The 26,569-nt window shown below is 37.2% G+C and overlaps 1 protein-coding gene across 2 annotated transcripts in view; it reads left to right on the top strand.

Moving 5' to 3' along the window:
• SYT1 (synaptotagmin 1) overlaps nucleotides 1-26,569 on the top strand; it is a 547,526-nt gene that overhangs the window by 107,487 nt on the left and 413,470 nt on the right. For both annotated transcript variants that reach the window (XM_070409672.1, XM_070409671.1), the window contains exon 2: nucleotides 1,613-1,734. The gene's annotated coding sequence lies outside the window, so the exon portion shown is untranslated. The remainder of the gene's footprint in view (nucleotides 1-1,612; nucleotides 1,735-26,569) is intronic.

Here is a 26,569-nt window from a genome sequence, read left to right as displayed (position 1 = left end):
CACACATGCACATAGCACACAGTGTCAGTGATGTTTTGTACGTCTCTTGAAATGAGAAATTAGAATTCTCCTCGAGGAGAGGAAGAATCCTTCAGAGCCTAGCATATCCTAAATCTCCATGTGGCACTCTTCAATTTATAGTAATATTCTATTTCATTTCTTTATCTGTCTCCCCAACTCTTTTTTCAGAGGCAAGGAACTATCTTTTTCTTTTTTATCCCCAAGATCTGGCCAAAAAAGAAAAAGAAAAAGAGGTCAATATAGACAGTCAATTAATGTTCAGTGACTGAATCACAGATAATAAATAACCACTTCTAATGGAAACAAGGCAAAATGGAGCTCAGAAGCCACTCAGGGAAGAAAGTTCTCGTAGGCAACACCTATTTCTTTAAACCAATAACTAAGGTTTTCCCAAACCTAGTAAACCCTCAGATTTTCCTACATGGATTTAAGCCATAAGGATTCTGTTCTATCAGTTGGCAAATAGGACTCCTTATAGCTGCAGAAAAACTATAAAATTCTATTCAGAATATAATGAAAGCTGCAGGAGATTGTGTGTGTATTTATCTTGTAGGAAAACTTGAGTCCTACAGGGTGTTGCTATGTTAGCTCCCTCCAGAGAATTGAAACTGAAACTGTAAAGAGAGCAGAATGGTCTGATTAGGATAAGAGCTCCTGGAATATGCAGTCTCCGGTCTTAATTAGGACTACAAGATTCAGCTGATAACATAAATCTCCCTCCTTGTATTTCTACATTTGTGAATGAATTATGCCACCGTACTTAGAGTTTGGGGATTTCATATTCTAAAATCATTATTTAAAAACCCCAAATATAAGAAAGTAGGTTTCTCTATATAAGAAAGTAGATAAATGCATTAAGGAGTGCATTAAATAAAACAATAAAAGGAATAAGGGAAGAAAACAATGGAAGAGAAAGAAGAGAGGGAGAGAAGAGAAAAGAACAGAAGAAGCAAAGAAGGAAAGGAACTATTAAAATATTAAGATAGAGCCGCTCTGCAAGTCAGATGCATTTGTATGTGCTGTATTTCAATGTCCTTACTAGATAAATAGCAATACCTTTCCTTTTTATTAGCACGGTGGCACTGCTGTTGCTTACAAAGAGATTCACAAGTCAAAATAGACTCAGTTAGCTTTTCAATAATTCTAAAAGGTGGGGAAACCCTGCCAGAGATGGATAGCACTTCAGTATCCTAACAAGGAGTCTTGTTAGCAAAACAAAGTGTGAATTGCTTAGAGATAATTCCCCCAGTGGGTAATTCCTCTGGGCACTGCTATGGCAGTGCATGCTATTTCTGCTCTGCAGACCAATGCCATTGGACAGGATACTAGTATGTCAGAAGAAACGTGAAGAATTCGCTTTTTTGAAACATTCATCCTTCTGAATTTTTCTTTATGCCAGCATGATTCACATGTATTGATTCTTAGCCCGGAGCACCTAGCACAACCAGGAATTAAGGAGGCTAGAGCAGGATGTGAATAATGAATGGGCTGCATAAATAATCAGAACTCTCTATGCCCAGTTAGTAGTAAAAGCAAGTGCAGAATTGCAGGCCAGCATTGTGATGGATTATTTCTTTTATTCTCTCTCAAGGGAAAACAGGAAAACGAGAACTAGCAAGGACTTGAGTGACAAACGCCTGGATTCAGATCGAGAGACTGTCCATTTGCCTATTGCTTCATTCCTGGAAATTGTGCTGCAACTGTCTGATTAAGGTATTTGGATAAAACAGAAACTTTGATAGTTTTTTTGATGATCATCTTCCCCCAGCCCCATCCTTACACATATTTTGTGACATATGGTGGTGGTAGGGCATTTGCACAGGAGATCAGAGGTTTGTATCTCTTACTTTTAAGCTGATTTTATGATATTAAAGTAAATATCTTTTGTAATTATTACTAGTATTAATACCCTTGAAGTGCTAGTTTAGTTGATGGGGCACTGGTCATTTATATAACAATTTTGCTTTCTCCTACTTTCATTTTATACTTCATCACATCCCAAGATGTCATGGATCATTATCTGTAGAAGATCTTGAGCAGCCTTGCATTCTGCAAGAATATGCCATGACATCTGCCTCTGTGCCTTTGTGCCCTGTTGTACGGATGATATTTGGGTAAGGGGGTGAGAGAGGAGGCAGAATTTGTCTCAGGCTGATGTTTTTTTGTGCCATGCCATGTCTTATTCTCATATATGCTTAATTGAACAATGAAGTACATATATCATATTGTACTATTACATATGTTAGAGTACATAATTGGGGTTGTAAAGTATCTGCTTGAATGTCTTAACTAATGAATTCCATCAAATTCAATTATCATTCTTAGACTTTTCATTAACCAATCAAATTGCTTCTTTGGTCTGTCATTTCTAACATATATTCACGAGACATAAACACTATTCTATCAAGTAAATTTGAGGTGATTAAATTATCTCACAGATCATTATTTGAAGTCAAGTGTGATTGATATTTTAGATTTCCAAAGAATTGTCTTTCACATCATTCTCATTGTATACAGAAGAAGTAGTGTTATAGTATGAGACTGTCTTGAAGACTTTATTTCACTATTCGCATCTTAGTGTTTTTTTCCATCCTCAGGAAGTTGGATACAATCAGTCTCCAATACTAAAATCGTTTAGAAATAAACAAACTATAGACCTATAAATTCACCAATGTATTAAATAAATCTGTCCAGTAGGTTTTTGTTATATCTTCACCTTTTGGGAATGAACTATTTCAGTACTAGGAGTTTCTCCTACTTCTCATTCAGTATGATACTATAGAATAGAATCACATTTGTTATTGTATAAACATGTTTTATATTAATTTTCATAAATTTTACATATATTATTATTACAATAAACAAAGTGGTCTGAAAATGCATATAACCAGAATCAAAAGCATTTTAGTTTCCTAGGAAATAATAGTCACAGTGATAATGGTTATTTCAATAATTTTATAATGAAAAGCATGTGCTGATGCTCTGGCAGTGTGGTCCTTACTATACAGCTTTTAAAATATTTCCACTTTATTCTCTTCTATTTTGATGGCTTCTAGGAACAATTTCTTCTTCTATTCTGTAAACATTTTAAGGACCATCTCAATGTAGCCTGAAGTGAACCTACACAAATATCTATTCCTGGGCACAATGCCAGGTTTGCTTAATCAGAATCTTTGGGAATGGGTTCCAGAACCAGCATTTTGAATATGTATGTCAGATGATTCCTATGTATTTAAAAGTTTAAGAACCACTACTCTATAATATGAGAGGATGTACACAGCTGAGAGGGAAACATTGTAAAATTATCCTATATAATAAAAGGGCAATATGCAAATTGACCCTAATGGCAGAACAACTAGGAACGACTGGTCGCTATTATGTGCACTGACCACTAGGGGCAGATGCTCAATGCAGGAGCTGCCCCCTGGTGATCAGTGTACTTCCACAGGGGGAACTCCACTCAGCCACAAGCCGGGCTGACAGCTGCGAGCGCAGCGGCAGTGGCAGGAGCCTCTCCTGACTCTGGGGCAGTGCTAAGATGTCTGATTGACGGACATCCCCCAGGCTGCCAGAGGGATGACTGACTCCCAGCTTAGGCCTGATCCCCTGGGGACTGGGCCTAAGCAGGTAGGTGGACATTCCCCGAGGGGCCCTGGACTGCGAGCGGGTGAAGGCCAGGCTGAGGGACCCCCCTGAGTGCACAAATTTTCGTGCACCAGGCCTCTAGTAAACATATAATTGATATAAAACATAGAAATATTGAAATTAAATTTATATTTTGCCCAATTGGTATGACTCAGTGGTTGAGCATTGACCTATGAATAGCATGTCACAATTTGATTCCTGGTCAGGGCACATGCCAGGGTTTTGGGCTGGATCCTCAGTAAGGGGCATGCAAAAAGCAATCAATGATTCTCTCTCATCATTGATCTTTCTATTTCTCTCCCTCTCCCTTTCTCTCTAAAATCAATAAAAAAAATTTTAAATAATTAAATTTAGATTTTTTTCGTATATATTTTTATTTCTCAGGAATAATTTTAGACTATATTATTTCTGCTTTCATGCTAAATATTTTGAAATTAAAATTTAGTATATGGATGTCAACAATAATAATATCTATTAATTTTAAAATTTTCCAAGGTTGTCAAGTAATATAAATTACCTCTACCATATTAAAGGTATTAAATTTATAATTTGTACAATTAATTATTATTTTCTCATTTGAATCTTTAGTTTTACAAAGCTTTCTAGATAACATCATTTTTTGCACATTAAATATATCTAAGAAGCACCACTTCTTTTAAAAATATATATGTACTTTTTTAAAATATATTTTATTGATTTTTTACAGAGAGGAAGGGAGAGGGATAGAGAGTTAGAAACATCGATGAGAGAGAAATATCGATCAGCTGCCTCCTGCACACTCCCTACTGGGTATGTGCCCGCAACCAAGGTACATGCCCTTGACTGGAATCGAACCTGGTACCCTTCAGTCCACAGGCCGACGCTCTATCCACTGAGCCAAACCGGTTAGGGCAATATATATGTATTTTTATTTATTTCTGTGGAAAAGGGAGGAGAGATAGAAACATCGATGATAAGAGATAATCACTGATCAGCTGCCTCCTGCATTCTCCCAACTAGGGATTGAGCCAGAAACCCAGGCATGTGCCCTGACTGGGAATCAAACCATGACCTCCTTGTTCATGGGTTGATGCTCAACCACTGAGCCACAATTGGTGGGGAAGCACCACTTGTTTAAGAGCTAGAGCATGAGGGACAAAATAGTCTCAAATAGGGGTAGCCACACAGTATTAAACTAGCTGTTAAATAAAGTGGATGCTCATTAATGGTTATGTTCATAATTCAGGGCAATAAATATATTCAATTATTATAAAATAAATGGATACATATAATAGTTATACATCCATTGAGAAATCATATGAATGGAGGAAATGTTTAAACAGAGACAATGAGCTACTCTGAGTTATTCAACACACCACTTAAGTCTTTATCCAACTTTATTTTCTAAAGAATTCTACCCTCTCTATATTTGTTTAAAGTTTAGCATAGAGTGCTTTAATATACCAAATTTACCAAATTGCTGCATTTACCCATACGATTGTTCCTTTAATTAATCATATATTTACTGAATACCTATTGTGTATTAAGCACTATGCTAAATTTGTTATCTTAACTGCAGAAATTAGACTACAAAGAACAATTTGTTCTATTTGAAATTTAGTATTTTACATTTTACCATTTCTCTTTATTTTTTGTTCTTTAAATTTGGGTGGTTTGAGAGAACAGGCAGCATCTGTGCCTGGGGATGGATGAACAGGAGTGTGAATAACTCAGGGAGTCTGCCCAAATAAGGACACTCTGTCTTATTTCTACTCTAGCCTTTGATTTCAAGACGGTCTAGTGGCCCTAAGTAGAGACTCCCATAGTCCCATTTAACCTAAAGAACAAGAGGTACATGTGGAAATGCAAGCAGAACTATTTCCTCAATCAAAAATCCTCTATTCAAAGAAAAATTAATAATTTCAAAATAAAGGCCAATAATATATAGCATCTCCTGATTTGATATAAGACATACTAGTAAGCTAATCTGCAATATAAAAAGCAAGTGTTAGAAAGCCATTCTGGGAAAAGAGCCCGCAATTCTTTATCAAATCTAATTTTCAGTAAAATAGATTATCTAAAAGAAAAGTTTCCAAAATCTCTATTGCTTAGGTTGAGGCACAGAAGTCATCTTGTAATTTCTTAAAATCCCTCTTTACCCTGGAAAATGCACTGAGGGAGGAAATGTGTTTTACTTTACATTGAAGAAAGTGTTAAAAGGGATTTTTAAATGTATAGCATCCCTCTTTTCCATTCCATTCTCAAGAAACAAGAGCAAAGGATAAGATGGATGTTGACAGCATTCAAATGAGAGTCTTAGGACAGGAATGAGTATGTTGAGTAATCTCAAAATATATATTTTCAGTTTTCAAAACTACTATGAAAATCTGGGCTTAGTAAGACTACAATGGTATCACCACCCAACTTTGTGTGAATTTCCCAAATACTTTTGTTTCCCCATCCATTTGAAATGATACTTCAAAATTCCTGACCAAATCTATATCACCAGTTATCTTCCCCTATAAACTTTGTTTGACATTCCATACATTTAGGTTTCCAGTCAATGTCTTTATTTCCTACTCTCCCTTAGCCTTACAAATCTTGTTCATTGGGGAGCCTGATTTTAGACATTTATGTTATTCAACAGTGATTTTGTTAAGCATCTTCTTGGCAGTCACTCTCCCAAGCCTTCTGTGCAGGCCCCGTTCTCACGAAGATTTCATTTTAGTGGAGAGACAAACTATTATCAAAGGTCAAATACATAAATATTTAGGCCCACTAAAATATTGGCCATCCAATAACTTTAATCACATTCTTCTCTACCTTTTTTCCTCCCAAGTTTTATGTAGTCAGTGATCCTACTCTTCATTTTAATCTCATTATTACTGTTGTCAACCATGCACTAAAATCAATCTGATCCATTTATTTTAACGTTTTTAAGTCTTTCCATCTTCTTAAATGGAAAGGACAGGGTATGCATAAATTTACATATTAGAGAAAGCTGAATTGCCTGAGAAATCTAATCCATATAGTTAGGTCTAAGTAACGGTGTAGGGGCAGAAGGGAAGGCCATACCGTGGCATTACAGAATCAAAAACTCACAACCCAGCCCTCATAAGGCATTTTTTTAGATCCTGAGATTTTTCTTAATTACATTTTCCAGTGACTGAATGCCCTATTCTGGGACACATCAGAATAAACCTTTTACTCTGTTGCTCTGCCTATCTGACAAAGTAATTTTGGTATGGATTAAGTAGGACTAGCCATTTCTAAATTCAATAAGGAAGGTCTATATGTATCTAGTCAAGATAAAAAGAGCAATCATTGTGGTAATAGGAAGGAAATTATTTAATGGAAGATACTGACTATCAAGCACAAAATAGATGATAAAAAAGAATACATAGCAACTAATATTTTATTTAGTGATGATTTACAATTTATTTAATTCTTATTTATTTTTTTATTTGAGTGTATCTTTTGCCAATTTTTAGGCCTTTAAAAGATTCTTCATTTGTCATACATTTACCCCTTAAGTTATATGTAGCTAAACATATATTGAACATATACTCAGAAAAATAAGGTTCATATGAACATGGGAAGAGAAATTGATATAATCCAAGAAACAGAACCAAAGTAGGAAATGGATAAATAGATGAAAAAAACATTTTCAAAAGCCCAGTAATTATGTGAGGTGACAAAGGGATATATTGAAGGACAGAACATTGTGTCTGGTGCTAATGTAATGGACTCTGGAAAGCTATGTTTTCCTAACATAGTAAAATGCACATTGAACTACCTGAAATACAGTCTAAACTCATTGTCTGCATCTAGATGAATCACTGATTACAAGCCCGTTTCATATCAACCGTTCTGGTGGACTGAGATGAGGCACTCAACCACCTCCCATTTATAAATATTTCTAAATATATAGATCAACACCAGATAAATCTGAAAATCATCAAGGGTCAGAAAAGAAGAACACAAAGGCAGAGGAGAAAGACCCAGAGCTGATGTCATGATTAAACAGGGAGAGGCCAGTCCCTTATCAAGTCTCATGTGGCTAAAAACCTTGGGTCCAATGAGGTTAGAGTTCTGGAACTGAAGTTCTCACATACATTCAAGACCCTGGAATAGCTGTTTCTTTCTTGATGAAGCAGCAAGAAAATTACACTCACTGGTCTAGGGAAGTGACTGGAGTTTATCTTCCTAGGAATATAGGTGAAATGAAAAAAAAAATAGCTCTATTATAACAAATCAAAACACTAGACCTTGGCATGTACCAGTGTGGGGCTCAAATTTATATTATTCATAGAACATGAATTCCCCCAAATATAATTTATGTAAACTAATGGAAACCTACCGTTCTTATAGAAACATGTCTTAGCTAGAGCACACAGGACTCTTGAAGGGAAACAAAACAAAACACACACACACACACACACACACACACACACACACACAAAACAAAAAAACAACACACAGACAAACCTGAAAACTAGTTTTCAATTAAATAATGATAAATTACTGTGTGAGAATTATCCAACATAACGAAGAATAAGCAAGCACCAAAAGCAGGAGAACTAAAATCCTAAATATTTGAGATAGCTTAACAATATGGAAAAAGCATGATTAACCACTTTGAATTATTAAGAAAAATAGGAAGAAATATAAACCAACATTAGGATACAATGAAAACAAATTAGCAGATATACTATATAAATTTAAAATTTTAATGAAAATTTTTAGGAGGAAAAGAGAATAGCCTTAGAGAATATTAATGGAATGTGAATTATATCTGTAGACATTTTTTAGAATGAGAAGAGTGTTAATAGATGGGGAAAAAATGAGTAATTACACAAATGTCTACTAAAAATTCCAAATGGATGGAATTAAAAGTTTATAACTAAGAATTTTCCATACCCGAAGATGTGGGTACCATAGAGAGAATCATTCCTAGCCACAAACCAGCCAAATAAAACAAACTGAGATACATAGACATTGTAACAAAGCCACAGAACTCCAAAAACAATGCCAAGATCTTAAAATCAGAGAGAACAGACAATGTAAAGAAACAAGGAAAAAGGTAATATGTTGCCACCTAAAATAACAAGATGACAAATGGAAAAAAATAACTTCAGGTGTTGAAGTAAACTAGCAAACTCAAGTTCCATACTTATATAAAGTATTCAAATAATTATTCAAGAATAATTCTGGGTATGTTTACTTTATTAGAGACCTGAGTTCAAACTTAGGTTCAAAATAGAAAAAAAAATCAAGAATTAAAAGGAAGATAGAGCCACAAAACCAAATTTATTTAAGGTTGCGATGTAACCTTGTAAGACAAGCATGAAGAAATTTTGAGAAGTTAAAATGAGAAAAAAAAGAAGTACAAATGTGCACTTAAAGTAAATATATGTCATTACAAGAAAAATTGTAAACTAAAGACCAAAAAGAGAGAAACATTTAAATTATAGAAAAAAGTGATGGGAGTGATGGATGAGATGATATAATGTTCTGAAGAGAAAGTTGAAATCTATTATTGAAAACATTTTAAAAGATAATTGTTTTTGTGAAAAAGTTTAAACAATTCTGCCAGATGATGGAGAAATACATTTTAAAATATTTCCTAGCTCTCACATACAGGGTGGGGCAAAAGTAGACTTACAGTTGTGAGTACACAAAACACAGTTTATTCTTTGATCACTTTTTATTGCTTATTGTATTATTTTCCATACAAACAACTGTAAACCTACTTTTACCCCACCCCACCTTGTATTTATAGATAAGTATTGAGACTGTACTTAGGAGGCTTAGAGTAATATATAGGAAGGTTTCCTCAAATATGAGCACAACATCACAATGATCTAGTTCATAAATTTATTTAGTATCTTCTTATTACACTTTGAATGAACAAGAGACAGTCTGGGGTAGGGGGAAAAATCTTTTAGAAAAAATATAATATCTTTCCAAAGTAGTTCCCAGTCAAGATGGCAGCTGAGTATAGAGCATGACCAGATGAATCCTTTGGGACTAGTGGTTGTTTGATGTTATACAGAAAGAGAAATGAACATCTGCTGGCACCCAAGAAAGCACTTCTCTAGGGTAGAATAGTCATCCTACTCACTCTATGTTCTTTAGGACTTTTAATTCTAAAAATATTGGAAGCTTTTAGCCATGTTGTTTACTTCTGTGTATAAATGTAAAGAAATTCGGTTTTATAATTTAGAGACTCTTGAATAAGATTTTTTTTAAATAAGATTTTATAAACTGGTTTAAGGTCAGCATGCTTCAAGTTTATTTTGGATGCAAAATGATCTCCTATTGAAATCGACAAACAAGATCATTTCAAAAAGTATTCATCCAATAAAAATTCTCTAAAGTTAGAAAATGTACATTGATCTATTTTTATTTACCAGCAACCTTTTCCTTCTCTTTATGAAAACTTTATAGGAGAGAGGAAATTTAAAAATAAAACAAAAGGCAGAAAATACTATCTGTAACTTTAAAAATTGTATTCAACTTTGCCTGCTCTTCACGTAGCATGGTATCCAATACTTACTGGTCTTCTCTGATTCCATTAATGTTGTGGGCAGGCTGAATAGTGCTTTACCACCAGTTTCTTGTATCTGGGAAAGAGCATTCAACCCAAAAATTCAAGTTTGTGTTTTTCTACTGAAAGAAATATCTCTGGTAAATAGGAAGGATGACTTATCTGTATATATTTGACCATATATAAAAAATATTCTTTGTGTTCATCATTAAGTTTAAATTATATTGCTTTAAATCGTTTATAGTTTCTTTCTGTATATCTCCAATATACTACTTAGTTTTAGATCTCTGATACCTTAAGATGTATAACAGTTGAAATAAATCTATTGTTTCCCCACAAAATGATTTTAGTTGGTAGTTTTTCTTCTTTATTTAATGAAACAAATAATTTCTTTCATAGTCATAGCAATTTTTGCAAAGTTTTAGCTAACCTAATGCAGTGAATGAAAATTGCCTTTGCCTAATATTTATTCAGAAAGTAAAAGCTATATTTTAACAATTACAACTATAGAATAAGAGGTTATTTGGTTTTGTTTACTAACCATTCTTGTTTATATATAATGAAATATATATTTCTTTTAGCAGGAGAAAAATTATTCTTCCATATTTCAAAAACCTTGTCATTCATACTCTGAAACTATTTTTTTTAGAATATATATTATCCATTTTTTACATGGACACTGAAATTTAGCTTGTGAAATGGAATGTATATCTATTTATATGTTTCTCTGTAATAGGATTTTAGACTGTGATGGGTGGTTTTCCATATACACATGAAGGATTAGATACATATATTTTTTATTTCCAAAAATCCCATCAATATTGTCAGTCTCTGAATATAAAAACTGCCTCAATGTTTCTGATATTTCTTATTAAAATATAGTCACAATGCAGAATGGAAAAATACATTTTATGAAGCATGACCATGAAATAATATACACTGAAACTTATGTCCAAATGAGTGTTGCCCTTCACTGTGTTCACCTTGGATTTCAGAAATGCTGCTGTTGTTCAAAATATTTTGTAACACATTTTTGTGAACTGTCTTTAGAGCAAGTTTATACACCAGAAAGCATTTCTCAGCAAACACTGGGAAGACATTGCATTATTATGACTAGTGAAAATATGGAGGTAGCCTCTCTGAGACATTGCTTTTAATGAGTTTATGTTTCAAACAAAATAGGCATCCATTAAGTATACTTTTATTTTACCCTAGAGGCCTGGTGCACGAATTCGTGCATGGGTGGGGTCCCTAGGCCTGGCTGGCGATCAGGGCCGATAAGAGCCTGGCTGTTCAGGGCTTGCAGGCCAGGAGGAGGGACGGGGTGCGGGAGGTTGGTCGCTGGCCCCAAGGAGAGAGCTGGCCCTCAGCCCCTTTGGGAAAGGGGCCATGTCTGCCACCACCCACCCCCGGTTCCCCATCCCATCCAGGGGCCTGAAGGCCCCAGCAGGGTCGGGAGAGGAGGCGACGGTCGCCGGGTCAGGTGTGGAAGGAATGGATGCTGGACGGCTGCGGGAGGTTGGCTGTGGGATCGCACTGACCACCAAGGGGCAGCTCCTGCATTGAGAATCTGCCCCCTGCTGGTCAGTGTGCGTCATAGTGACTGGTCAACCAGTCATTCCAGTCATTCAGTTGTAACAGTCACTTAGGCTTTTATATATATAGATAATACTTTTTTTCCTAAAAAAATATATGTATCACAGAAAAGGAGGGCTTCTAAGCTGATGGGTTCATGAATCACATGTTGAGTAAAGGACCTTATCACAGAATATTACATTAGACTCTTTTAAGATTCTTTAAAAATAAAACAGGAAACAACAACATTTCAGGCTGGATCAATGAGTGTAGGCTTACTGTTTTACTCACCTCTTGTTATATCATTTACTTATGTCCTTATCTTAGACAAGTATATAAGGTCCTTACTAGAACCCATAAAACCATACATGACATGCCCTGTTATACTTTAAAATCTTTTTCAGAAGATAGAATAAGAGGAAATACTCTCTAATTGATTTTATGAGACCAGAATTACCCGAATACAAAAACTTGACAGAGTCTTTTCAAGTAAACTGAAGATCAGTAGGTCTTAATAACATAGAAGCAAAATATCCTCAACAAGAGGCAGTCCATAAACTAGAAGGATGGTCTGTCTTCTGTCAGCTGTTCATTTTTTAAACCAATATTCACCATTTTGAGCACTATTCTATGTGGTCAGGAAGTCAGACTTGTTACCATCACTCATTTAGTCAGCCACTTATTACTTAAGTCATCTAACAAATATTTCTTGAACATGTGTAATGTGTCAGACATTATACCTGGTACTGGGGACTATAGCAGTGACCAAAGTAGGACAAATTCCTGCCCTTCTGGAACTTATCTTTTACTGGAGAGATAGACAATAAAGAGGCCATACATGTAAAATATATAGCATCTTAGTGATATGCTAAGAAGTAAAGGAGAATTTAATGTGCAAATGAAGGTGAAATTTACATAGGTTGTTCAGAGATGGCTCCATTGAGAAGGTGACTTTTGTAAAACCCTAAAGGATGTATAGGACAGGCTCTTGACAATGTCTGCTGGAAAAGAGGAGGTAGAAAGAACAAGGAGACACATAACTAGGAGGCCAGTAAAGACTGAGACAAGCGAAGTTGAAGTCTTAGGTGGAGAAAAAATCATGCAAGGCCTTGAGGAAAATGGTGAGGAGTTTAGACTTTCTACTTAGTATAATGGAAAGCCACTGAAGGATTTTTAATAGGGAAAATGCCATAAAATGATTGACTGTTATAAAAATTCATTCTAGTTTTTCTGGAGAAGATATATTTAGGTGTCAAAAGTACAGTGCTGGCATGTGTGGCTCAGTTTGTTGGAGCATTGTCCTGTACACTAGAAGGTCATGGGTTCAATTTTTGGTCAGGGCACATACCCAGGTTGTATGTTTGATCCCACATTGAGGTACATCCAGGAGGCAACTGATCAATATTTTTCTTTCACATCAATGATTCTCTCCTTCTCCCTTCCTCTCTCTCCAAAATCATTTTTTTTTTAAAGTACTGACTGAGAGACAATAGCAAGTTATTGCAGCAATGAGGGGAGGAAGCTGTCAGAGGTTAGTAGCTTTGATTGGACTCAGGGCAGTATAATGGTGAAATGTAGAGAGACTTGAGACCTATTCTGAAAATAGAGCCTATATGACCTGTAGATGGATTAGTCATGGGGAATAGTGAGAAAAATTAATCAAGAATTATCCTAATTTTTGCCTGAAACAACTTGGTAAAGCCATTTACTGTGATGGGAAGATTCAAACAGGAATAAGTAAAGGAGGAGAAACCAAGTTTTGTTTTCTCCATAGTACGTTTTAGATTCTCATTGAATTTCCAAGAGATGACAAATAGGCAATTAGGTAGAGGAGGCTGGACCTCACCTTACTAAAAGTTGCTTAAATATTAGTGACATTTGTCATGTCACTTTATTATGTCTACATTTAATAAGTGTAACTTTACGGAGTACTAGGGTTAATTTGACAGATAATTGATGTAGAAAGCCTGAGCCAGCTTCTGCAAGTCTCTTGGCCCATCCCCCAGGTTGGCAGTATTGGTGCAGTAGTGCAAGCACCATGTCCTCACATGGCCACAGAGAAAGCAAGGTAGCTGAGAGAGTGTGTGTAGCAGAAAAGGACCTTTATTTTTTTTTCTTTTTCTTTCTTTCTTTCTTTCTTTCTTTCTTTCTTTCTTTCTTTCTTTCTTTTTTAAGTTAGCTCTCTCTTCTGAGCAGGAGCAAAATATTTCCAGAAAATTACTAACAAAATTCTCCAATGTGTTCTTGTCCAAAGCAGTATTAAATGCTTATCCCTATGCTATCACTCGCAAAAGGAAAGGGTATTATCTAAATTTAATAAGTATGACTCATTTCTTATGGCTGAGATTCCATCATTAATGAAGAAGCTAGGGTGTATTGGGAAGGTGACCATCCATGTCTGCTACAGGAAGCATTGGCTTACAGATGGATTTAAAATCAGGACAGGAGGATGCCCCCAAAATTTGTCCACTCTACACTCAAAATATCTTCACTGGCCCTCTATAATACCCATTGTATATGACCACTGGAAGAACAAAAATGTATATTCACCTAGTCTAGGGTATCACCTACAAATTACTTGCTTCTAGGAGTGAAAGAAAACCATAACAAAATATAGTCTTAGGTTGCCAATAAAAAGGGTTCTCCCTCCCTCTCTCTCTCTCTCTCTCTCTCCTTGATTTCTAGTAACTTCATGCTTTCTAGGCAGCTGAGGGAAAACACAGCCTAGAATATCATAATCTAATCTAATAAAAGACAAACATGCAAATTGACCATACCTTCGCTATGCCTTAAGCCACGCCCACAAGCCAATCAGAGCGACTGAATGCAAATTAACCCAACCAAGATGGCAGCCGTCAGCCACGGAGATGAAGCGAGCAGGAGGCTTGCTTGCTCCAGTGATGGAGGAAGCCAACCTGCCACCGGCTCTCAGCTCCACTCAAAGCAACAAAGTTTCAATTATAGAAGGTAAATAAACCCCAGATACCTGCTTTCAGCTGGCTGTGGCCAGGGAGCTGGAGCTCGGCTCTCAGCTCCACTGAAGGCAACAAAGTTTCAATTATAGAAGGTAAATAAATCCCAGAATAAAAAAAAAAAAAAAAAAAAAGGAGAGGCTGGGAGCTTCCATCGCCAACAGGCTTGGCCAGCCTGAAAACGGGCCTCAGCCCTTCACCCAGGCTGGCCAGGCACCCCAGTTGGGACCCCCACCCTGATCCGGGACACCCTTCAGGGCAAACCAGTTGGCCCCCACCCGTGCACCAGGCCTCTATCCTATATAATAAAAGGGTAATATGAAAACTAACCCTAACAGCAGAATGACTGGGAATGACTGGTCACTATGACACACACTGACCACCAGGGGGCAGGTGCTCAATGCAGGAGCTGCCCTCTGGTGGTCAGTGCGCTCCCACAGGGGGAGCTCCTCTCAACCACAAGCCAGGCTGATGGCTGCCAGTACAGCAGTGGTGGTGGGAGCCTCTCTTGCCTCCTTAGCAGCGCTAAGGATGTCCAACTGCAGCTTAGGCCTGCTCCCCCCTGGCAAGTGGATATCCCCCGAGAGCTCCTGGGCTGCCAGAGGTATGTCTGATTGCCAGATTAGGCCCAATCCCCCGGGGAGCGGGCCTAAGCCGGCAGGTAGTCATCCCCTCAGGGGTCCCAGACTGCAAGAGGGCACAGGTCGGGCTGAGGGACACCCCCCCCCCAAGTGCACAAATTTTTGTGCACCGGGCCTCTAGTCCTAAATAAATTTAATGTGAATTTAAATTCTGCAGGTCTGTATAATTGCCTTTCACCTTTACAAGGGATACTTTTATCATCTTCAAAATACCTCAGGGCTTTCATCCTTGCTGTCCCTTCTGCCTGGCATTTCCTTCTCTTAGATCTTCACAGGGTCAACCAGATCTCTTCATTCTCACCTTAAATGTCATTTTCTTATAGCTGCTTACCTTGACCGCTTTACTTGGAGCAGCCACACCTGTATTATGTACATATATTAATCACTGCTTTTGATGTAAGTAATTATTACTAACTAAAAACTGCATGTATTTTTGCTCAGACCTATTTATTAAGTCCTCCCCACTCTCAATTCACTCCTAGACTTCTGTTTTCTTCTCCATGGACTCCCAGCACCTATGACAATATGTGCTATATAGTCGATAGTCAATATTTATATTAAGCATCTTTTTTATGACATTTGTTGGAATTTTTCTGATTGGGAAATTAAATTACATATAGAAATCATTCCTATATAACTATTTTAGATTTATCTGTCCTCTTTTATTTTAGGGGACTTTTTTTCTTTTTAATCCACATTTTCTACTTCAAATTATAGAATGAATAAACATATAACTATGCTTTTCTGGCCATAGTAGTTGGGCTAAGGATAGGCAGTAAATGCAAGCCAACTCATTCATGAAGCTTTTTTATTTCGTTATAATGATTTCATGTGCACATATATTTTTATACTTATAGGCTCTTAACCTATGTCTTCTACTGTCTCTTAATTTAGATATGACAATGGCTTACAGTATGTTTCTATAACTTTAAAATTAATCATTTGTCTATGAACCAAAATACAAATAAAATTTTTCTTGTAAAAATATATTTCTGGGCTTATGGGCCTAAAGGGTATAAGTTGGGATCTGGACAGGAAATGTAGCTAATATCACAAGGATTGTTTTAATTGGCACCTCAGTTTGCCTGAGTACAAATAAGGGTATTGTATTCCAATACCTTTATTCAAAAATAGTTACAATTATACAATATATATATATACCATTGCCTATTGACTCTTTTAAGGAAGGAACGATTAAGTTCTTTGAGATATGAGAGTTTTCATAGGAGTAAAATGTAGTCAACACATTTGAGTGTTCCAAAGTCTAGCTGAAGACTGTAGGTAGTGAGTGGGATGAAATAAACTGAAAGGGGAACTGGAAGTGCCTAGGAAAAATGACACTGAGAGAGAGAAAAGAGATTCAGAAGTAGACACATCTGTGCTGGAAACTTAATGAAGTCAGTAAGAAACATCAGCCTGAGTATTTGGGGGAAGGGGAGAGGGCCGGATAGACAGACCTGTTAAAGAATCAGAAATGAGACAATCCTATATAATAAGAGAGGAATATGCTAATTAGCCATTATGCCCTGAGGCATAATGACCAAGCACATCACTCATCAGGACCAGATCACGGATCAGCAGGAGGGTGGGTCAGTGAGGTACAAGCTACAGGAGGGGGCAAGGCAGCAAGCTATGAGGGGTGGCGGGTGCCTGGGGAGCTACAGGAGGGTGGGGCAGCAGGCAGAGAGCACAGGGGGGTGGCAGCAACCTACTGGCGCAGGGATTCCTGTGCAGGGCTACTAGTCAGGAATAATAGAAGGAGGAACTTAGAAAATTCATACAAGAATGAAAGAAACCAAATTCCAGAAAATAAGTTTCTGAGTTTGTGCACCTTTAGTAGCAGGGTCATAGTGTTTGAACATGAGCTTGTGTATGAGGATATGTTAGTTGGTCTGTGAATGTGGCCACTCATTGTCCAGCTCTGTGAGGAGGGTTAGTAGGTATTAACTGTTTATTTACTGAGAATCTGCTATATGTCAAGTGCTGCAGCAGAAGCAAATAAAAGACAGAGAGAGGCCTCTGTCCTCAAAAAGGCCTTAATGTCTGGTGGGAAGATAAGTAAAAAAGCAATGTGATAAAATATATTTGCCACAACTCTCCCATTATTGGAACGTTTTTCCAATTTTCAAAACTAAGCTAAGCAACCCACTGGCATTGACTTCATGGCTATCTAGTTTACACTGTCCTTCCATTCAGTCACTCTGTTCTCTTTGCTCTATTATAGAGAAAACAATGCGAGTTGATATCTGCATATGTTTTTAAGTACAAATCCTTATCTGTGTCTGCCATATCACACTGTATTGTGAGAAGTCCAAACTTTAGGCTCTTTCTTAAATTTAATTATCTGGTACTTTCCTGCAACAGTCTGCCTCCTATTGACATGGCAGGCTTCATTTTGTTCACGTATCTTTTGTGTGTGTCTCCTTGATATTGATAACAGTGGCTGGTGTAAGAGCTTATCTGCCTTTGATTCTGCAAATGTAATAAAGAAGGAAAATACAAAGTAACAGCCACATGTACTAGTTATTCAAGCATCGATTCAGCGTCTGTATAGATAATGGGGGGATATGGCATGCAAGCTGCAACTCCATCTATCTGGGACCAAAGACAAACACCAACAGCAAGAGATAGCACTTCCTTGACGAATATATGAAGAAATAAATTGTTGAAACAAAACAAGCTAAAGTGATCTTATGGGCGGCTTTGTTTTATTTTTTTTTCATATATTTTATTGATTTTCTACAGAGAGGAAGGGAGAGGGATAGAGAGCTAGAAACATCAATGAGAGAGAAACATCGATCAGCTGCCTCCTGAACACCCCCACTGGGGATGTTCCCACAACCAAGGTACATGCCCTTGACCGGAATCGAACCCGGACCCTTCAGTCCGCAGGCCGACGCTCTACCCACTGAGCCAAACCAATTAGGGCTGTTTTATGTTTAAGGTACAATTATTTCTTGCATATGGCACTTTGTATTTTTTGTCCTTTTTTTACTTCAGAGTATCACCCGTCTTTTTCTTACCTAACGATTTATAAATAGAAATGATGTGAAAATTAGGAGAGATTTTACTCTTTATTCCATTTTGGTTTTAACTCCATTTACTCTACTTGAATATATCTTAAATATTATAAAAATTACAGGATATCTGATAGAAAATATTATATTAAGGGAATTCTATGAAGTTATGTAGTTTTTACCTGACCCTGGCAGATTTTTAATTTGTAAGAGCCTTCTAAAAAGGGAAACTTACATCTTATAGAAACTTTTATATATAGCACAAATTGTTCATAATCTAAATTCACCTTGTGGTATTTTTTCTTAGAGAATGTGTAATAGAGTATTTGGCCTATAGTGAATGCCAAAAACAATATAGGTAATTGATACAGACATTTAAAAAATCGTAGGCCTCAAGATAATTAATTTTGTTTCCTTTGGATTTTATAGATGAACATGAAATTTGATTTGAAATTTAAAGAAGGGAAGAATTAGTTATATGGAACTATTTTATGTAAAAGGAAATTTTTTTCATCATTGATTTAAAACTATAAATCAGACATTTTTATTCAAAAAAATCTAGGGAATAATATTGATTTTCAAATGCGATTAGAAAAATTGAAACATTCAACCCCACCCTTTCTACGAACTCTTTCTTAGATTAGCAAATTTTCTCAATCTCATCATTTGTAATGCTTTTTATAACATTGAGAGTTATATATAAGCACTGACTCTTTTAGAAAATCATGCTGAGTTGTTTTGTGGATAAGTATGTTTGTGCCAACATAATTTGTTTCTATATTTGATTTGTATGGATTACTATTTGAGAAAAAGCTGATAATTTTGCAGTGAGGGGCATTACATTAAAAACCATTATTTCCTGGAGCCTTTCTTGTGGGGCCACAGAATGTAGACAGACAGGAGTCCCTGGGCAAGTTGAGGCTCAGGCTATTTGAAAGATCATTGTTGGCTCATACCACTGCTCCCTTCCCAACTCAGAGACCCCCTGGCAGTCAGGAAGATTCACTTATAGGAGAATAAAGAGGAATGGCTCCTTCTTTACCTTTTCCCTGAGAGCCACAAACAACAGAAACCACCTGGAAGTCACCTTGGGAGAATGGAATATTTAAGAGTTGTAGAAGTTGTTATGCCAGGACCTAAATCCTATCTCTACCAGCTGCCTGTGTGACTCTGGGCAAGGTGACTGACCTCTCCAGCAATTGCCACCTATACCTAATAATTTAAAAGGATCCTCCCAACATCTCAATGACAAGAAGTGAAGATAGATATGGTTTCCAAACTATTTTGACTTCTAATTTAGGGGTGGCATGAGGTTCTGTTCAGATATAACTTAAAATAGTGCTCGTTAAATAGTGGGTAGTTACCTATCAGTGGGTCATGTAATCAAACTAGTAGTCTGTGACTAGCATTTTAAAATAAAATAGATTAAAGTGAAAAAAATACATTAAATGCATTGAGAATTAGTATTACTTTGTGAAACATTTTTTAACCATGCCAGCAGTACATTATTATTATTCATGAATGGTCAAAAGACCTACAAGGCCCAGTATTACTAATATAACCACAATATGGAATACCACTTAGTGATATAGAGTAAAAAGGACAGTTTTATATATATTTTAAAAAGACACATACTCTCCCTCTTAAGTGCTCACCACGCACTGCTACAAAAGCAGGAGGCACCAAGCTGCAGGAGTTCTTCCAATATACTTAACATGTATAACATGTGGAAATATCTCAAGCATAAGAACTGTGCTTAAGTTGCAAAAATAGTTTCTTTCCTCAAACATTTTGATCTGGGCTCAAGCAAAGCAAATAATGAACACCAATGACTTTCATACTATTTAACACTTTAAAACAGAATATAAAACAGTTGCAATAGAGGTTAGTTGTATATTTACACTGTGTGTACTTTATTGTGCTATAAAGCATATTTCTCACTGATGTTACTAGGTTAAGTAAACTCACTCGCTGAGTTACTTTATGTTCATGCACAAGTGTTATATACAAAATCACAATGTCCATTCCCTTGGATTCTTGTGGGAAGGAAGCATATAGTGCATCCTTGTTTGGTTTTATTTAAGAACTGCTTTTAGGCATCTTTCCTCAAAATTCATATGCTAAGACTACTACAGAGAGAATTCTCTATTCATTTCCTCTACACACTCTGCCGTTTGTTCTCTGACATTATTTGTGAGCACCAAGATGGCTACTTTATGCAAATAAATCCTTGTGCATCAGCCCACAACTTATCCATTCTGATAGCTCTATAGCTAATGACTTAATGCCTATATTATAGGTCTCTTTTTTCTACAACAGATTATGAAACTGTCTGGTTTCAATTATCCTGAACCCCAATCTGAGAAAGGACATGTAATCATAAGAAAGACATATTCCTTATCAGAACAAGCAGATGTGCTCAAAATATTGACAGAGTTGCATAATCTTTTGGGAATAGTACTGCAAGGAAGTAATGCTCCAATCCCTGCATTTTTATTTTCAGTGAGTTTGGTATTTTCCCTCAGAATAATCATTTTCCACATTCTTGATGAAATCAGGCTGCTGCATCAAATCAGCCATCCTTGAATAGTTGAAGCCTTTGACATTAGGTCCTATAATACTGTTTACATATTGCTTCCTGATGTGGATGCCCAGTCAGAAACTCAGGTACTCCACTGGGACCCCGTTTTCACTTTTTGAAGAGCAGTTGCGCATCCATAACATCCAGCTTCTAAAAAGAGAAGCTTTCAAACTAAACAGAACGTGCTTATTTATGGTAAACCAATTTTTTTAAAAGAAGCAAACAAAATATTAGAAGCATATATGTTGAACCATACAAAATAGCTATTTGATTCCCTTTTACCTATAAAAATGGCAATTGCATATAGTTCAATTTATTGTTACTTTTGAAGTAAAACAAAATCTTATATCCAATCTACATTTCCTTTTAAATATCCAACTAGGATTAGATATGATCTAATGATTTTCTTCATTCTTGTATTTAGCAAATATTTCCTTAGTTCCTCCTTTATTCAGAGCACCAGGCAAGTGGTAACGACAGAGATAAAGCTGATAGACTCTTAACAATCATGTAATATTTTTTTCTGATTAATAGGAGGCTGGTGGCAAAAGAAAGAAAGTTAAATGTTTCTTTTCACTTAAAAATTAACACAAAATTGATAACTTATGCAAATGTATTTTTTCTTAAATATTGCCTCAGTTTGGTATTATCATCAAATATCTTCCTATATTGTCCTTATATACACTTCCTCTTGAGTAGATGCTCTCTATAATCAACCTACGAAAGTAATTTAGTCTTTCCCAGGCATCATTCCTCAACCTTCAATACTGATGATCTCCTGTAAGAATTGAACCACCTAAAGTCTCCCTTGTCTTGAAGCATTGACAAAGCTCCAAGCTAAGTCTTTAACATTTTAATCCCACCAGCTACAATTTATGATAATGCAGTTGTTTATATGTTATTGCTTCTTCATTTTTGAGGAGAGAGTAATGAGTGGATGTCTAAGTACTTTGCCTCTTAATAAGATAATCACTGAATGGCCTCTATGCTGCTGTTTCTAGCTCTCTTATATTTACTTTAGAACTTGCATTGCTTTTGTTTTGTTTTATTTGGAGGGAGTCATTTGTTCTGTGGTTGATATTTTCGAAACCAATGCTTCTATATCTAAAACTGCAGAGCTTTTGTTTTCTTCAACGAGTCCTCATTTTGTGTCTTCAGACTTACTGTTCCACTTGCAACTGTGGCACTGATGCTCACCAGACTGTAGACTGAGTACAACAGGGCAAGGCATTAAGCCTTGATTCTCAGCCTTGGCCTCACATTGGAATCACCGCAGAGTAGAAACACCAATGCCTGTGTTCTGCTCCTGAGATTCTGATCTAATGGGTCCGAACTGAGGCCTGGGCATTCAGATTTTCAACTCTCCCAGAGGGACTCTTACTACTCAGTGAAATCTGGGAACCAATGACGGGAGTCTCATTGAAGCCAGGCCCCAGCTTTGGGATCTGCTAAAAGCTAATGTCTATATTCACTACAGTAACCCATTTGGGTGATTAGCTGGTTTCCATTTATAAAGTTCTTGCCATTTGCCCTAAATTCATCAGAGTGGAGTTCAAATCTCAACAAGGATGAGAAACAGTAGCCATAATAGCCCTTAAGTCACTCCTTGGTAAGCACTGTAAGATTATTGTATGCACCTGACGACTTGGGCAGCTTTCTCCTGAGAGTAATTAACATCTGTGTAAAGATGTAATCACCTGAAGCAGCTATGTAAGCAGGAGCAATCTCAAGGGCTTTCATTTCTAGCTGCAAAGAAATTGTATTACAGCAGCATTTTTCAGCATATCTTAGAGCATCAGTGTAATCAGTATTAGAATGAAGCATTGTAAGACTGAATAACAGAAAGAGATTAATTTCTATTAAATATCTACATCTATTGATTCTCCAAAGTAGATTAAGCTGGGAAAGTCTAATGGAGGGATTTCACCCAATCGCCTTTGACTTTGGGCACAATTCCTGCAGTGGCTGCTGAGGCTCACCAGAAAGAAAAAAGAAAAAGAAAAAGAAATGAAGTAAGAAGCAGCCCTAAACATGTAACCAATCCCCAAATTAATTGCTGTTTCAATGAACTGTGTTGTTATTTGGGTTCAGTCTTAATTTACATTGACAATGGCATTCTTTGGTCTAGAAAGAAAGATTTCTTTTACTGTAACACTATACATTTTTAGAGTCCAACACTTGCTTGCAGTTTCTGAACTGAACTTACTGGTTTTCCTATATCAGTTTCACTAATGATCTAGGTTTATCTCCTCCATTCATTATTATCACAGAAAAGTCTAAATCTTAATTGTAGTATAATTTTACCTTTTCCTTTTCACCTTCATGTCATTTATTATAAGAGAATTGAAAGATCTTTGTCAGTTTTTGCTATAACGGTTGCCTCAGTGTCTCCATGATTCATTAAATTATAAAAATAGGCATTAATAGTGATTTTCAATGAATAGGTCATTTCTATTTCATATCAAAGTCCAGCAGCTCTCAAGAAATCTCTTGATCAACTATAAAACCATGACTTGGGCTTCAAAAAATGTTACTAAGTGCTGATTTTCACCTAAGGGGGAGGTTGATTCAGGATTTTATCGAAAAATCTTGCAGAAGCACCTTTCTCCTTGACTAAAAGGTGCACTCTGTTGATGCCAATGAAGAGGAAAGCCTGAAATGGGAACTCTTCTAGGTCTCTGAAAGTTCTGTTTTCAGAACTTGGTTAAAGCCCCAGCGAAGAGCTCTAAACTCCCCTTAGTGGTTATCTTCCTTATAGTAAAAGGCACTCGTTAACACTTTGAGATGGTCAAGAAGTTGGTTTCTAAATACTATGTTACATTAAGCAGCCGGTGTAAGAATGACCCCAAGTTCAGTAAGATTTGAGGATGCTCTAGCAACCTATATCATACCCCACCACCTCATCTACCTGCTTTACTCTACCTATCCATGTCCAATTTGGAAGAATAGAGAAAATGGATAAATTAATCAGAAAGATAAAGAACAAAGATAAAATCATAAAACTATCCTTGGAAATGCAATGCTTAAAAGACACTCAGAGAAATAGGGATTGGATTATTCACAGGATAAATATAGGCCTGGTCACAGTATTAAGAAAGAATCTTTGGATGGAAAGTCATAGGAACTGTTTGAACTTGCATTAATCTCAGTGACATTATCAGAAAGACACTGGGATATCTACAGAATCCAAGGAAGCATTAAGTTTTCATGGAGGGGAGAGTGGGATCGAATGCAGCAGCTGAGATCTCAAAGACAGGAATGTGTTCTTCATGCTTCTAGAAGTCTCCTAGAGATTCAACAGCTTAACTCCCTATCTCTCTGGTCAAATTCCAAAGTAGCAGTAATTTGATTTTCCCATGTGAGTTGAAGGGCCCACCCCATATCAATTAGAAATAGCCAGACTAACAGTTGTCAGAGGGGACGAGCTTGGGGGGCTGAGTGGAAAAGGTGAAGGGATTTAGAAAAAAACAAACAAACCCACAAACTCATAGACAGACAACAGTATGGTGATTTCCAGGACAGGGGGAGGAAAAAGAGGGTATAGGGGAGATAAATGGTGATGGAAGGAGACTTGACTTGGGGCGGTGAACACACAATATAATATGCAGATGACCTATTCTCTTATAAACCTGAAACCTATATAATTTTATTAACAAATGTCACCCTGATAAATGCAATATTTTTTTAAAGAAAGAAATAGCCCAGAAAGCCATTCTTGGAACAAAAACAGACCCTTGGGAGTCATTCCTATGGACAGTATGGCAGTTCTCAATTAGGAAGGTCCAGACAGATAATCCAGCAGGATTCTATTGTGAGTATTTTCACAGGGCCCTGAAAAAAACAAGAAGATCTAATTAAAAGACAGGGACATTTATGGATCATGTTATTCCTAAAGCCTCAGGCCTTTCTATTTTGCCTAAAATGTCTTATATTCTTAACTTCTGGCTAGTAAGCAATTGTGCATTGAGAGAAGGTGGTAATATTTTGCTTTTGGTAATAAAAGGAGCATGAAAAATCCTGAGAATAGGCAGTTGTACCTTTTCTGAAGAAAGCAAGGTCTTGGGGGGCTCTCAGATTCCGTTCTGAGTGAATGCTGCAGGAGGAGTGAGCACGGAATGGGTCCCCACCTTTCCCAGAAGCTAACTTGTACTCTAAGTCTGTCTCTTTCCACTTCCCTTTTTTCTCTTTCTCTATTTGGGGAAGCAAATTGGAGAAGATAAGAGTGGAGTTAGGGTGAGAGAGTGAGTGGGAAGAGAAAAAGAATGAAGACAGAAGAAAGAATGAGGAAGAAATGCATAAAGGAAAAGCGAGTATCTTTCAGAGGACACAATGTTCAAACAGGGTATTCCCTTTCCCAGTAACCTCCAAGAACATTAGAGGGAGTAACTGCTTCAAGGAAACATTTAAGACAATTGAGGCTGCCTTTCCAGTCACTTCTATCCCTTCCTCAGTGCCCCTATTGCCTAATAGACTTTTCAGGAGCTCAGAGCCTTAATGAGGAAAGACCAAGTTGATTTAAATTCAAAACAAGTTTCAAATGGACTCATATAAAATCTTTACCCAAGACCAAGTTTCTATAGACTTAGAGAGAAACACAAGGGAAGCATTATAATAACCCAAAAGGAAAAGGGGAAGAGAACAGCATCTGAGAGCCCCCACCCTCCAAACCCTTGCTGTCTTCAGTTTGCCTGGTGCTATCCTTGATTAGAAGTCATTTCATTTCATTTGCATATCTATAATAATAAAAACGTAATATGCAAATCGACCAAACAAGCAAACAACCAAACAACCATCCAGACGACCATGCTATGAAATGCACTGGCGCCAGGCCAGCCAAGGCAGGTGTGATGCCATTGGTCGGGGGACCCTGCCATCACCCCAGAATTGCCCCACAGAGGGAGGCCCAGGCCACTAGCCAGCGATGCTGTGGTGGGTGTGAAAGGCTGGCCAGCGATCACCCTGCAGAGGCAGACCCAGGCCAGCCAAGCAATCGCACCCCACACCTGTCGCCTGCAGAGGGAGGCAACTGGTGGCAGGGGAGGAGGGACAGTGCTGCACAGGTGCTGGCAGCCAGGGGAAGGAAAGCCCCAATAGGCCCTGATCGCAGGCCAGGCCAAGGGACCCTACCCAAGGGGTCCCCAATTGCAAGAGGGCACAGGCCGGTCTGAGGGACACAGCCCCCCCCCCCCCCACCTGCATCCCCGTCATGAATTTTGTGCACCAGATCTGTAGTGAAAAATAAAAATACTGAAATTAAGACCAAGCATGAATATATTTCTATATGCCTTTCAAATTAGCTGACGGGAGAGTTAGGAGAGCAAGAGCACAGGGGACAGGATTTCACTAAGAAATAAATTTCATTCACCCTCCTTAGAAGGTAAACTAAATGTGTGAATTCAGTGCAACCCTTATCCTTTTTCTGAAGTCACATCTTTTTGACAGGAAAGAGTACTGCTTGCTTTGTCCATGCTCCCAGACTGTAATGGAATGTCCATAGGGCTAGCCAGAGTGTCTTCTGTGTAAAAACTGAATACACAGCACTTCGCACAGGGCCTGCACACAGAGGCACTGGGTAACATTTGCTGAAA

This window comes from Myotis yumanensis, unplaced genomic scaffold (genome assembly GCF_028538775.1).
Source record: "Myotis yumanensis isolate MYYU_CA2020_CCGP unplaced genomic scaffold, mMyoYum1.0.hap1 SCAF_3, whole genome shotgun sequence".
Taxonomy (NCBI): domain Eukaryota; kingdom Metazoa; phylum Chordata; class Mammalia; order Chiroptera; family Vespertilionidae; genus Myotis; species Myotis yumanensis.
Note: the sequence above shows the minus strand (reverse complement) of the source record. Positions and strands in the feature narration are given on the sequence as shown.